General features: G+C 38.7%; 1 protein-coding gene across 3 annotated transcripts in view; it reads right to left on the bottom strand.

The window, feature by feature from the left end:
• Window positions 1-15,743, bottom strand: part of Pard3b (par-3 family cell polarity regulator beta) — a 1,003,618-nt gene that overhangs the window by 163,177 nt on the left and 824,698 nt on the right. The window lies entirely within an intron of this gene.

Genomic DNA, 15,743 nt, shown 5'->3' with positions numbered 1-15,743 from the left:
TCACTCTTTAGCACTCCAGAGTTTCAGTGTATTGTTCCAAAAAATAATTAAAAAAAATAATTTAAGTATGAAGAAGAAATATAGAAAAAGTCTGGTCACTAAAACCAGTAGAATTCAGAGTAATTTATAAGAGACTCCAAATATTTTTGTTGTTGTTGTTACATAAATGGGGATCATTGTGCTTCATTGTACAAGGGCTAGGCAGAGTAAAATTATGAAGAAATTAATAGGCTTGTGACAGAGATGAATTGGCACATATAAATGGATTAAACTCCATTACTGGCAGAACTCCATAGCCAAAGCTTTAAGTGATAGCACAAAATGTTACTGCTAGGCAGTGACGATATGTAGACCCCTGGGGATGCATCAGATAATATATTTAGGTAGATTCTATACCCACCTGGATTCTTAGAATTTATCCAGAAAGCATTAACTTGGTTCTCTTCAGTCCTACTATTTCACTAATATATAAAGCTCACAAGGATGTTCTATTGGACAGTGGTAGTGTGGGTGGTTTCAGGAGGCCCTTGAACCTTTTAACCTTAAGAACATAAGACATAAATTGGATGGGAAGAGATATTAAGATGATCCTGACTCAGGTATCCAAAGCCATGATTAAGGAAGAATGGATTGGAAGCTGAAGTCCAGGACTCAGAAAAGACAGGAGAGCTAAGGCTAGCAGTGAAAGCTCTATGTTTGCCTGGAGACACAAATAGAAGGCCCAGATCAGTTATAAACAAAACAGAAAGTCTCCCAGCAACGTCTCTTCAAACAAAAACAGTTGTTTTTTGAACGTGGCAGCTATTTTCATTTTCCAAACATCAAACCCTTTGTCAAACTCTTTAGAAGCCATGATCTTTCAAAGTTCTTATTTTTTTTTTTCCTTGTGACAAACACTGTCCTAGTGTTTGTATTTTAGGTCTGTGTTTTTTTTTTTTTTTGTTTTGTTTTTTTTTGTCAGTAGAAAGGTAAAGAAATTGAGCAAGAGAAAGAAAAAACAACAAAATAAGACAGTTAGAAGGTGGTATAAAATAAGGAAGCAGCATCTCTGGGTCAAAACAGACGAAAATAAATGTCAGGATACATTATTGTGTATCTGTTTGACTAGGCTAAAAATGTACCTGACATATAAGTAATTGGAAGGATTTATATTTTTGCACAAGGCAGTTTGAGTCCTTAAGGAATTCTGAATTAAGATGAAACGAAGATCACACAGTAGGACAACCATTAAGGGCCCATCAATGCATGTTAGTCTCAGATTCATGGATGCTTATTTGAATGATTTTTGATAAAGAAATTTGAGACTCAGTCTAAAATGGGGAGAATGTTAAGATTTATCCTTTTTTTTCCAAGGGATGGCACAGATGGTTTATCAGAGAACGTTTCCTGTACTACAAGGATAGGGATGGATTTCCATTGTAAATAAGGCAAAATGGCATCGGGGAAAGTCAGAGGGTGGGACTGTAAGTTTCCTCTCTTCCTCTCCCTCATGAGTGAGATGCCTTTAGAGAAATCAGTTAGTAGATGAATTAATACCTCCTAGCTGCCACATGGGACTACACTTGTGTATTATCGGAAGGGAAATCGCCAAGCCTGGTTTTTCTAAAATAAAGTAGAACACTGGAATCTATGTTTTGTATTTCATCTCCTCATTCTTTGAAGTTTTCTCATTAATTAAGCTCGCTAAGAGTGTAGAGAGTTTTAGATGAAAAAGTTGTCTGCGTGTGCCAAGCAGTGTTGGATCTTGTATTTTTCTCTGCTAAAACAAAACAAAATTTTTCCTCTATCTTCTCCTCACTACTGAGGGTTGCAGTAACTAATTTCATATTAATCACTCAGTAGGTGAAATAGTAATTTCTCTGCACTATCATTATTATGCCATATATCAGGGTCCCTCCATGTGGGGGAGGACAAGGTAGTCTTAGAAAGGGGGTGCATAGAAGATGAAGAGACTCTCAAGATAGTGTCAAAGAAAAACATTTCATTTGTCTTGCTCTGATCCACCTCCACCCATGCAGTTTGAAAATTCTAATTGTTTCTACCAGGAGGCCTTCTTACCGCTGGAAACTCAACCTGTTAAAACTTCTGATTTCCAGGATAGCCTAAGAAACTTTTCAGTACATGGTATCACTTGCTTCCCCACACTCCTGAGCATACTACCTTTGAATTATCGCAACTTCTCTTGTCTCTCTTTGAAAATAGCAGTGTCTCCTCTTTCTGTTCCATTTCTTGGATGTCCCTTTTTATTTCCATTTCCTTGGCCACAGTGTATAATATTTCTATTTCTATTGCTAAGGTCTGCTGCCTAATGTGGTAGCCATTTGCTGTATGTGGCCCTATAAATTTCAATTTGAATTAATTGAAATAAAAATAAAACAGTTTTTTTTCCCAGTATTATACATGTATTCAAGTGATTAATAGCTACATGTAGCCAGTGGCTTCTGTTCTGACAATGAAGATGTGGACAAATTCCACAACTCCAGAAAGTTTTATTGAAGTACATTATTCATATTTATTCAAAGAGATTTCAGTATGTTGCCATAACCCACTTGTCTTAGGGTTTTACTACTGTGATAAAACTCCATGACCCAAAGCAATTTAGGGAGAAAACTTTTTTTTTTGTTTTGTTTTTTGTTTTGTTAGTTGTTTGTTATGTTACATTATGTTATGTTATGTTATTTATTTATTTAACAGCTTACAGCCTGTCATCTAGGGAAATTAAGGCAGGGACCTGGATGCAGGAGCTGAAGCAGAGGCCATAGGGAGAGTGTCGCTTACTGGCTGCCTCTTCTTGGCTTGCTCATTTTGCTTTCTTATAGCATCTAAGACAACCAGCCCTTCCCATATCATACGCCATTTAAGAAAATGGGTCCTGGGTTTGCCCACAGGCCAACTGGTGGGGGCATTTTCTTAATTAAGATTTCCTCTTCCAAAATAACTCTAGTTTTTTTGGTTTTTTTTTTTTTTTGTTTGTTTGTTTTTTGTTTTTGTCAAGGTAACATAAAACCCCAAAAGGCTGCTACAACAGTGTCCTTCTGTCTTTCTACTGCATTGTCAGTCAGACCAGCGGATCTCTGATGGATTATAATAAGTGACTGAGTGAGAGTATGGCAAGTGCACTATTCTCATTGAAACATCACATGATCAAGGAGTGGGGAAGACAATTTATCTTCAGTGGCATTAGAAATGGCTACAATCCTATGGCCTGCAATGAAGTTGAGACTCAGTCTAAAACAGGGATTATGCCAAGAGTTAATCCATGCTTACATTTCTAGCTGGGCACATATTTCCCTCAATTAAGGAAGAAAGTCTGAGAGAGCATAGTCAGCATGACTTTACAAGTAAAAGAGATTCTGAGGATACAAAAGGACCCTGGGATTAAGGATAAATTCTTATGAAGATCCAACTTCAGAATGGGGAATCATGGTTGGGAGGGTTGAATGCCCAGTGAGTCGACTCCTGTCTACGAGGAAATTTCATGGAGGAGACAAAGTAGGGAGAAAACGAGAAGGAAGGTGAAAGAGTAAATGTAGACTCATCAGAAGCAGAGCAAGCACTGAGGCTAGCTCAGCTAGGAGCAGGTTCATCTGCTGAAAGGATAACAAGCTCCTGCTCCTCTCGCCCCACCCAGAATGAAGATCGTAGAAAATAAACTCCCAGGACAACTAAACAGCAATGTAGGGAAGGAGGTTATTTTAGGAAAACACATAGAATTGAAGCCGACCTTACAATATTATGTTGCTTAAAATGATAATTTAATATACATTCCAATTTAAATTTCGAGCATTTGTAAGACATGAAATATATTTAATTAGTCACATAAATATCTCTTCCAGCAAAAATCCACCCCTAAAATGTTTTGTAGCCTTCCAAAACAGCCATCAACATTCTCAGCATAATGGTATTCCTATTCTAAGAGGAAGTTAGATATTAGTGGATGTGTGTGCATATGAGATACTGGTAAATTACCCACTCATGCCTGCATGGAATTGCCTGGCAGGATATATAAAATAGTCACAATGTGGTTATTTCTAGAAATGTACCGTAATGTTGCCTTTTCATGTTATGTGTATTAGAATTTTTATATATATTTATAACTTAATTACTTTGAATATAAAAATGTATATAACCACTAAGTTACAATACATCAAAACTTAAAACTAAAAACAAGAGAATACTTTCTGCACTGGTGGACCCTATTTATTTTTGCAAAATGAACATTTTTGTGATTCCCCTGTCAGCTCCATTAGGACAAATTAGTATTGGCTGAAGTTGTGTTTGGTTCCTTCAGCTCAACTACTTCTACCAAGAGTTCTCAATCTCCAGCTGTCAAAGGCTGAACTCTACTATCTGTTAGTAGAGGACTACACTTGTCAATCATAGTCCTACAGTGGCCTCCATGTAGGAATCTTGTCTTCAACATGTAGGTTTGGTAAACTCTGCAGCTATCTGAATTATCATACGGTTACAAAGTTCATTAATGCATTAATTTCTGTATAGATTTCTGTACATTTGTTTCATTTAAAAAGTTCAAGGTTATGAATAAACAAGCATAAGAACATTTACCCAGCCAAATTTTGTGAGCATTTCTATTATATAAGCCTTGTGGCATCTTGCTCATGATGACTACTAAATGGCTTCCTTTTGTAGAGGAGTGGTGGGTAGATTGAACAAACTAGTCTGCTTCCATGTGTTGTGTTTATACGCTAGCATGCCCTTTGTTCTTCCTGGAGGACATCGCCCTGTTTCCACATGTTGGAATAAGACTGTAAAAGCAAAACAGAATGAATACCATCTATTGGTTCATTCTTGACACTCCACCCCCTATCTGGGTTACAGACCACCTCAGTGGATCCGAAGGGTTCCTCTTCTGCTAATTCTGGTCCATTTATGCATTCAGTATCTGTTGTGATTATACTATGTATTAGAAAGAGGAACAGAGCCAAATGTGGTCCCTGGTTCACCTATAGGGGAGATGTAGCATAAGTGACTATGATTCAGTAGCAAAGAAAGCTACTGTGTGTACATGGGGCAAAACCTGTCATTCCTAGGGGCGAAGGGAAGAATTATATGGGCAGGACCATGTGGCCTGAGTTTTGAGGAAACTTGATATAAATTATGGAAGTTGTGTGAGGTACTTTAAAGGGAGGACCACATATGAATGGGCAAAGATGTGTAGTATTTACTCAATATTTGGATACAAATGTGATGTGGAAACTTACTTTTCTGAGCTATTGCTCTCTACAAAATGAAAGGGTGTGGGCAGATAAGATTTCTCTAACATGTGCTTCAACATTTTAAAAAAATGTTGGTAAACTTAAATATTCTTAATTTTTATTTTTATCATTGTATTGTTTTTTATTATAAAATGAAAAAAGATACAGACATTTTAGAAAACAAAGCCTCAAATAAAACATTCTTATAGAGCATCCGTATTTGTAAGTAATACATAAGTTGTCCTTATTAATTCATTTTCTGTCAGTAGAGAAGAGAGGCCTACATAGCTCTGGGTTGAGGTGCTCTACATCTAAGTGCATGTCCCCGGTTTTGAGGTAGGATCCTTTGGCTGCATCATTTCAAGCAATGGTGGTAGGAGCATGTGCCAGAGAGAAATGGGAGGCCAGAAAGGCTAGGGTTCCACAATTTTTTCTAAGGCCATGACCCCATTTTACTTAGGGACTTATTCCCATAAGGATCATACCATGCTATCATACTGAGGAACAGATACCCAACACATGAAGTCTTGAGAGACACACTCAACTATGAGCAAACAGCAGGCTCTGTGTGCTCACACCTCGCCATAGCCACATCTATAGCACTTCTGCATCTCCTGTCTTCCACTGGAAGAATCCTACTATTTAAGAAGCAGGTGAGAAAAGCTAAGTGTCCCTTGACATGGCTGGCTTCATGCTGCCCCTCTATTGCCCACATTGTAAAGGCTCATTCTGTCTGATTCTTATTGATCTTACCTCTGCAAATGACAGGTAGTTTTCACTCCCTTAATGAGACACCATGAGCTAAGAAGCTAATAGAAGAAAGGGTTTATTGGGGGCTCATTTAGAGTTTCAGAGGCTTGGTCCATGGGGAGCACAGTGGAGGCAGGCAGACTTAATAGAGCAATAGTTGGAGCTTACATATCGAAACAACACTCATGAGACCAAGAGAAGAGAAGAGAGAGAGAGAGAGAGAGAGAGAGAGAGAGAGAGAGAGAGAGAGGAAGGGGGAGAGAGAGAGGGAGGGAGGGAGGGAGGGAGGGAGGGAGGGAGAGAGAGAGAGAGAGAGAGAGAGAGAGAGAGAGAGAGAGAGAGAGAGAGAGCAAGCTAACTAGGAATAGTGTGGCTTCTGACATCCCTCCTCCAACAAGGCAACACCTGCTAGTTCTCCCTAAACAGTTCCCCAACTGGAGGCTAAGCACTCAAACATATGAACCTGTTGTGGTCCACTCTCATTCAAACTACCACACTAAGTAACTGAATAATTTTTTTTTATTTTTATTTATTACGTATTTTCCTCAATGACATTTCCAATGCTATCACAAAAGTCCCCCATACCCTCCCCCCCCCCACTTCCCTACCCACCCAGTCTCATTTTTTGGCTCTGGCGTTCCGTTCCCCTGTACTGGGGCATATAAAGTTTGTGTGTCCGATGGGCCTCTCTTTCCAGTGATGGCCGACTAGGTCATCTTTTGATACATATGCAGCTAGAGACAAGAGCTCCGGGGTACTGGTTAGTTCATAATGTTGTTGCACCTACAGGGTTGCAGATCTCTTTAGCTCCTTGGATACTTTCTCTAGCTCCTCCATTGGGAGCCCTGTGATCCATCCAATAGCTGACTGTGAGCATCCACTTATGTGTTTGCTAGGCCCCTGCCTAGTCTCACAAGAGACAGCTATATCTGGGTCCTTTCAGCAAAATCTTGCTAGTGTATGCAGTGGTGTCAGCGTTTGGAAGCTGATTATGGGGTGGATCCCTAGATAAGGCAGTCTCTAGATGGTCCATCCTTTTGTCACAGCTCCAAACTTTGTCTCTGTAACTCCTTCCATGGGTGTTTTGTTCCCAATTCTAAGAAGGGGCACAGTGTCCACACTTTGGTCTTCATCCTTCTAGAGTTTCATGCATTTGGCAAATTGTATCTTATATCTTGGGTATCCTAAGTTTTGGGCTAATATCCACTTATCAGTGAGTACATATTGTGTGAGTTCCTTTGTGATTGGGTTACCTCGCTCAGGATGATGCCCTCCAGGTCCATCCATTTGCCTAGGAATTTCATAAATTCATTCTTTTTAATAGCTGAGTAGTACTCCATTGTGTACATGTACCACATTTTCTGTATCCATTCCTCTGTTGAGGGGCATCTGGGTTCTTTCCAGCTTCTGGCTATTATAAATAAGGCTGCTATGAACATAGTGGAGCATGTGTCCTTCTTACCGGTTGGGACATATTCTGGAAGATGATGCCCAGAAGAGGTATTGCTGGATCCTCCGGTAGTACTATGTCCAATTTTCTAAGGAACCGCCCGACTGATTTCCAGAGTGGTTGTACAAGCTTGCAATCCCACCAGCAGTGGAGGAGTGTTCCTCTTTCTCCACATCCTCGCCAGCATCTGCTGTCACCTGAATTTTTGATCTTAGCCATTCTGACTGGTGTGAGGTGGAATCTCAGGGTTGTTTTGATTTGCATTTCTCTGATAATTAAGGATGTTGAACATTTTTTCAGGTGCTTCTCTGCCATTCGGTATTCCTCAGGTGAGAATTCTTTGTTCAATTCTGAGCCCCATTTTTTAATGGGGTTATTTGATTTTCTGGAGTCCACCCTCTTGAGTTCTTTATATATATTGGATATTAGTCCCCTATCGGATTTAGGATAGGTAAAGATCCTTTCCCAATCTGTTGGTGGCCTTTTTGTCTTATTGACGGTATCTTTTGCCTTGCAGAAGCTTTGCAGTTTCATGAGGTCCCATTTGTCGATTCTCAATCTTACAGCACAAGCCATTGCTGTTCTATTCAGGAATTTTTCCCCTATACCCATATCTTCGAGGCTTTTCCCCACTTTCTTCTCTATAAGTTTCAGTGTCTCTGGTTTTATGTGAAGTTCCTTGATCCACTTAGATTTGACCTTAGTACAAGGAGATAGGAATGAATTGATTCACATTCTTCTACATGATAACAACCAGTTGTGCCAGCACCATTTGTTGAAAATGCTGTCTTTCTTCCACTGGATGGTTTTAGCTCCCTTGTCGAAGATCAAGTGACCATAGGTGTGTGGGTTCATTTCTGGGTCTTCAATTCTATTCCATTGGTCTACTTGTCTATCAGTATACCAGTACCATGCAGTTTTTATCACAATTGCTCTGTAGTAAAGCTTTAGGTCAGGCATGGTGATTCCACCAGAGGTTCTTTTATTCTTGAGAAGAGTTTTTGCTATCCTAGGTTTTTTGTAACTGAATATTTAATCTACTAAGGTACTCAGACTTAATAAAGACCCACACATGCCTGACACCCAAGGCTTCTTGAGGATTGTACATATTCAAGAAGAATGCATTGGGGCAGCAGTCCTTGAGTAGTACAAATATGTTTTCTATAAGCTTATTTCTAAAGGTTATTTTTGCTAGATTGAATTATTGGCTTGTCTTCCTTCCCTGGGTATAAACATGTGGCTCCAGTTTTGTACCACAGTGAGACTGCTAAACCTCTGGATGATAACCCAGGCTTTCCCTTCATAAGTGACTTATAACAATTTGCTCTTCCTGATTACTGAGTTGAAATATTTTACTCTCTCCTTTACCACCCAATGGTGCTAGGGAGGCTATTCTGTTTAATATGCTCTTAAAATAATATATAACATTATATTATTTATTATATTAATTAATATATAATATAATTTATTATTATATTAATATATTATATATTATTTGAAGATATTAGATAATATGATGTTTTCAGGAATTATAACTTTATTCACTATCATAGGATATAAGTTGAATATAAAAATCAGTTATATTAGATATACGAACTGTGAAAATTTGATAACAGTGACACTGAAGATAACTCAGTATTGTTATGATGCCAATTCATAAAGTTTTTGCTATAGAATAATTAACACCCCAGTAATGCAGTTTAAGTTGTATTACATAAAAATGCAGGCAATGTCTGGTTGTCTTACTTTAGCAATGTTAAGGGAGCAAACCCAAGTTCATTGGTCAGTTTTGTGATTACCTTTTCATTTAATCATTAATGAATTTGCTGAACTGTTTCATGACAAATTTTAAAATGGTTGTTCAGAAGGCTACTATTTCTTTATATTTCTCATCTTGAATTCTTCTATAAGAAAACCTTGCCCTCAACAGGGCTTTTGGTTTTAGTGAAGCTCTCCCCATGCAGGTGAATCAGCTCAATTCATTCTTTCTTTATTTTTTAATTGGTGATTTCCAGATTAAAGTGTTAGCTACTGAGGTACTTCTAATGGGGACAAATAAGTTATTAGAGATTCTTTGTTCTTCTATTCCAGGGGTTGAGAAATTCTTGTAGACTTTTATTTAAGTCCATGATACAAAGACACAACATGTTTAGGGTTTTGATCCTGGGCATCCTTTACTCCCTGTGTTGCACTGGGTACATGAAGTTAACAGAGATGGGTCTGTATCAACTGCTTTGCCCTTATGTCTGAACCCATCTGCTTTCGATAGCTTCTTTGCTGCTATCTGGCAAGCAGGTAGCCTCAGCCCCACACCTAACTTGCTGGTTTTATTTGGAAGAAGTTGTTACTCTTGTGCCCTTTTGTTTTTTTGTAAGGAGTGGTGGATGACTCTACAATCTGGGTTCAGGCTCACTCTGCCAAGCGTTTTTCTATGGCTGGAGCTGGGAAGTCTATATTTCTTTTTAGTCATTACTATCATTTTACTTGAGCAAGCATACAGTGACAAGTTCCTAATGACATTTTCATACCTGTATAGCCCTGTCCTTTGTCTCTGTTCACCACCCATCTCTTGTGCCTTTCCTCCTTGCTAATAGTCTCCCCTCTGCCTTCATGACATATACATGTGTGCATACTACATATATACAGTTCTTCTCTAAGAGAAATTTTCACTCAACAGATTTAGATTTTATTGACATACTCTTAATTCAATGAGATTGGGATATATATACATACATATATATGATATACATACACATACAATGTGTTTATATATACAATATCTAACTGTCCATATTAGATGGTAGGATATTAATTTTTAATTCTTCTTCTTTCTTGTTTCTCTTTAAGTTCCCAAGTTCCCTTTATAACTTTTTTCCTCCTCCTAAATAGGTTACCTTCTACATTCATGTCATATATATATATATATATGCATACATGTGCACACATGTGTTTCATTATTAGTAAGCTTAGTTTATATATACAAGAGAGAGCATGTTATACATTTTGGAGTCTGGCTTATTTCACTTAACATGATTATCTCCACTTCAATCTATTTCCTTACAAGGGACATGATTTCATATAGCTGAGTAAATACAAATCATGTACACATGGCATACTTCATTCATTCATCTGATGATGTACATCTAAGCCCGTTCCATTGCTTAGTTACTGTGAGTAGTTCTGCTATAAATATGTATATGCAAGTATCTCTCTGTGGTATGTTGATTTTGATCCCTGTGAATGTAGACCCAAGAGTGGGATATAACTTGATCATATGATTGATCTATTTTTAGTTTTGTGAAGCATCTTCCTATGGATTTCCACTGTGTCTGGAAGCACACGGTTTTGAAAAATCTTCATATTTGAGCTTATAATTCTGATCCAAAATTAACATTGAAGAAATCTTAACTGTAATTAAATACCTACATATTCTTTTGAAAATAAAATACCTTGATTCTTTATGTTGATAAAATTATATTTGTATTACAATATAGGCAATTTTAAATAGATAAATAGTTTAAAATAATAACACATCATTGTCTCAATCTAACATTACAGTGTTAGATGGGATGGCTTATCAATAACAGAAACGTAATACCCATAGGTCTGTAGGTTTTAGTTGGAGATCTTGGTGCTAGCAGGGTCAGGGAAGGATCCTGTTTGCAGATGTAGACTGTTGGCCTCTTACTGTGTCCCATTACTTAAAGAAAAGGCAGGACAGCCTTGGTGTTTCTTCTAAGGGGACAGATCTAATTTTTAATGTCCCCCCTTATTACACATCATCTTCCCAGACTCTCGCTCCTATTAATATCAGATTAGCAATTAGGTTTCAGCATATGAATGTTGTTGGGTCGATGGTGTATGTCATAGGAATTACCACTAGGCCATGAAAACTTATGGCGTTATCTTGGCTGGATTTTCTGTTAGCCTGTCGTGCTATGTACAATCAAAACTGTTTCTAATATCACTCAATTACTTTTCCTAGGTGCTTATGCAACCAATTTGTTTCAGTTAGGTTATTCATTATGCCTTGCTTTTAATTTTTAGGAGATCATTTTTTTCTTTTCCTTTGACTTTTATTGTTAAATATGTAAAACATGCATATATGTTTATTCAGTGTGTGTATATGTCTGTCTGTCTGTCTGTGTGTGTGTGTGTGTGTGTGTGTGTGTGTAGAATATTGGGTATCCTTTATCATATTTCACTTCTGAGACAGGGTCTTACCACGTACCCCTTGCTGTCCTGGAAGTCACTATGTAGACCAGAGTGATCTTGAACTCAGAATACCTGCCTCTGCCTCCTAAGTGCTGGCACTAAAGGCATGCTTCTCCCTGCCCCATTCACCTTATCTTCTGAGACCTGGTCTCTTGCTGAGCCTGGAGCTCATTGACTATTTAGACTGGTAGAATACTGAGCTCCAGAGATCAGCCTGCTGCTATGGCCCTGCCCCTTGCCATGACAGTGCTGAGGATACAGATGCATGCTGCCAGGCCAGGCTTTCACGTGGGTGCAGGGGATCTGAACTCAGGTCCTCATGTTTGCACAGTCAGCACTTTGCCCACTGAGCCATCTCCCCAGCCTTAAATGTATTATCTTTCTAAACTAAAACAGAGCAAAATTAATTTTGCAGCTGTCATTATCTATCTTATCTATCCAGAATAGTGAAACTAACTACACTTGTGCTTTAGGCAGTTGTATTTTTATATTAATATCCCTCCTTTGCTATACAAAAGCTGGGATACAATGTATTTCTACACTTTGCTTTTTTACATAGAAATTCAGAAGAGTACTTCATATGAGCCAATGGAAATTTGTTTCTTTAAAACAAAAACTTCTTAATAGTCTACCATGTGGCTATGCTTTTGCTTATTTAACGAGTCATACATTCTTGGTTATGTGGGTATCTGTAGTGTTTTTGCTAGTATAGACAATACCTCAGAGATATTGTGGGTTCATTTTCTGACCACAGCAGTAAAAAAAAAAAAAAACACCATAAAGTGATTCATGAAGTCTCTTGCTTTCCAGTGCATATAAAAGTTATGTTTATATTGTGATGTAGTCTACTGTGTGTACAGTAGCATTTTCTCTAAGAATCCTCTTTGCTAAAAATGCTAATGGCCACAGAACTGTTAGACAAATGCTACCAGCACACTTGCTCTACCCGGGTTGCCTCAAAACTTCAGTTTGCAAAATAAAAATGCAATATTTGCCGAGCACTAAGGTCAAGTGCCACGACAATAAGTGTGCCCGAGCAAAGGACGCCACAAGGGAAAATCCTGTGCAGAAGCCAGTATGTGCTTCCTACCGCAGCTCTGGGATGAGTTCACAGAAGGACTGCTGGGTTAAAGCATAACACACATCTACTTTTTTCTAGATTGCAGTAAGTTTCCTTCCACAGTGCTCTGTTTTGCACTGGCACCTGCATTGTAAGAGGACAGCTGTTTCTCTGGGCTCATCATCAGAGCGCATTGTCGAACTCTGTGAAATTTGATAAGCCAGGTGAGAAGTCACGTTTCCATGAGGTTTTAATTAGCCCGACTCTTATTATGTGATGCTGAGTATCTTTTCATATATTTAGGGGCCATTTTCATTTCCTCTTCCGTGAGCTGTCCATATCGTTAGCTGATTTTTCCATCAGATTATTGGGCATTTTCCCTTTTGATTTTTCAAAGAGCTTTGTATAATAGTGATATGAATACATTGTGATCTGAGTCCCTTATTTTTTTCTTTCCTATGTCTCCTGTTTGCCTTTTATGACTTCAGCTAAAACACCGCTGAATGATATGCCTCATTCATACTTGCTCTTCTATACCTTCGTAGGACTTGAGCACTTTCAAACTATCCCTGGTTAACGTCCTGCAGTGCAGGTTTGACTGACCACTGCAAAGGAGTTTAGGGGTGACATTTTCTTGGCTGCTATTGTGTGAGGGTAAACAAATGACTGGAGAGGAATAGGGAGGAGAGAAGCTGGCTTGCTTCCTACAGGGGTGACGGAACTAGAGGTCAGGAAAGGGTTGTAGGGGAGGGATGTGGGCGAGCAGTAGTTGCACGAAAAGAAACTATAAAGTACCTGCTGCACTGCTTTCTCTTTTGACAGTGAGGATAATTTGCTTGGTATCATTCTGCTCTCTCAATGGAGGCCGCAATTAGGTCGCTACAATTATCCTTTCTTCCAGAGAACAGGCCAGCTTTCTTTAGCTTTTCCTTATCAATATGGTTTCAAAGCTGCAAGCTATAACCTGGTCAAGAATTGCAGCTTTTGATTATTATTATTATTATTAAAATTATTATTATACTGACCAGCAAATACAGTCTTTGTGATCAATGTTTTATGTTCTGCACAAAGGTGCTTTAATGGCATTACGTTTTCACTGCTTGCTCAGTCCTCCCAAGGCCTCTATAATTATTTTCCAAACGATCTCCTTTTGTACCATTCATTTTTCTTGCTAGCCTAAACCAGACCCAATACTGTAAAATACTTTGATTGATGGGATAATGTATTACTCTTCTTATAATAAATAAATAAATAAATAAATAAATTTCTGTAAAGACACCTAATGTTTCTATAATACTCAAATGCAAATTAATTGACGTAGTTAACAGAATCTCATACAGAGATCCTTTTATCACAGTTTCCCTTTCCACACACAAACAACACATTGAGTTCTTCCTGCTTTGCAGAGTCTAGTCTGTGGATACCATTTGAGAGGGGCACAGGGAGGGAGGAGGCCTATGTGCATATGTGCACGTACATGCATGTGGAGAGGCCAGAGGATGGCAGGGGGTTCTTCTCTATCACTGTGAGTCTTTCTTCATTTGAAAGAGTCCCTGAGCCTGGAGCTAACCTTGTGGCCAGCAAGCATCGGCTGTCCTCTTGTCTCTGTTCCCCACAAAGGTGGGGTTGCAGGTGTGTGCATGACCATGTCTGATTTCAAGACACTCTAGGGATTCAAGCTTAGGTTCTCATGCTTTAACCCTGAATGCCAATGAAATCGCATGATGCCAGCTCCAGATATTATTTTTGAAATATCTCAGTGTTCCAAAAGCTCATAAGGTGAGGACATATCCCCAACCCTCCCAATTGTGAAATGATCACGAAACCAGGAAAAACAAAGGTTTGAGAAGCTGGTCAAGTCAGACATGACCTGAAAACATTCGAACTCACAAGGGTCTAGGTTGTTTAACTGGTTCTTTGCCCAGCTGAGATAACAGAAAGGATTTGTATATCCTAGATGGCCCAGCCAAATTTCCCATGGGGAATGTTGTTATCTATTTGATAGAGCCGATTGCATATTTTACAATCATGATTGATAGCCACTGACAATTTCTAACAGTTATCTTTTTTTCCAATGGCAAATGGCAAGATTCTTTACTCCTTCATATGGGTACTAAATACTACAACCTCAAGAGAACTGCCACGCAGTGATGGCTCTCCCGTTATGCAATTTACATTTTCCCTAAATTTATACCTTTCCCAGACCCATTAAACTTTCGCCATTGCTAATGCATTGAGTTCCTGTAATTTGTATTCTCATAATGTGGATAAATTTCCCAGAAATGCTTAGTAAACATCTTTAACTTTCCTTGGAAAATTAGCCCCAAAGAGGGATGGGGGTAGAGAGAAACCGCCTGCAGTCTTCTTATAACAGTCTCTAATAATGCATGCTTCCCTTATAGAAATCCTATAGATAGTAACCCCACAAATGGTATCATTAAGCACTGATGACATTAAAAGATGCTCCCAGGCTGCTGGCCAAAGCAACACAGACGAAAGAGCTATAAGAACCTGCCCTTGAGCAAGCTCAGCTGGTTGAAGAAAATTCATAACTCGCTGATGTGGTTTATTCTTATTGTCATTGACATTTGTGTGTGGCAAGAAATGGTCTCTATTCTTCATATTCTCCCCATTTGTGTGTGGCCTCTATTTGTCGCACTCTTAGAGGCAGCAGGAAAAATAAGGTGTTTCTTTTCTTTTATATTACATTTTTCTGTAGCATAGCACTTTTGAGTCCTAGGAACGGCCAAGGGTTCTATTTGAAAAACAAATGAGAGACCTTTGACATAGTGGTATGCCATCATATGGAAAAGAGTGAAGATAAACCTCTCATGTGGACTGCCCTGGATACTGAGGTCTACACAAACTTCCTGGAGAGGAAACAGGAAAATTACAGAGAATAAGAGGAAACTAGCTTCATATCCTTTCCTTCTCTGTGAGCCTCCCTTTCCTTCTCTTTTGTCACCTGGAATTGCACACCTGGTGGGCGCTCTCATGGCCACGTTCTGACCTTTGTTGTTAAATGCTGACTCATTTGAAAATGTGCTGAAGC

This window comes from Mus musculus, chromosome 1, assembly GCF_000001635.26.
Source record: "Mus musculus strain C57BL/6J chromosome 1, GRCm38.p6 C57BL/6J".
Classification (NCBI taxonomy): Eukaryota; Metazoa; Chordata; class Mammalia; order Rodentia; family Muridae; genus Mus; species Mus musculus.
The sequence above is the reverse complement of the archived record's forward strand: the minus strand, read 5'-3'. Positions and strand labels throughout refer to the sequence as shown.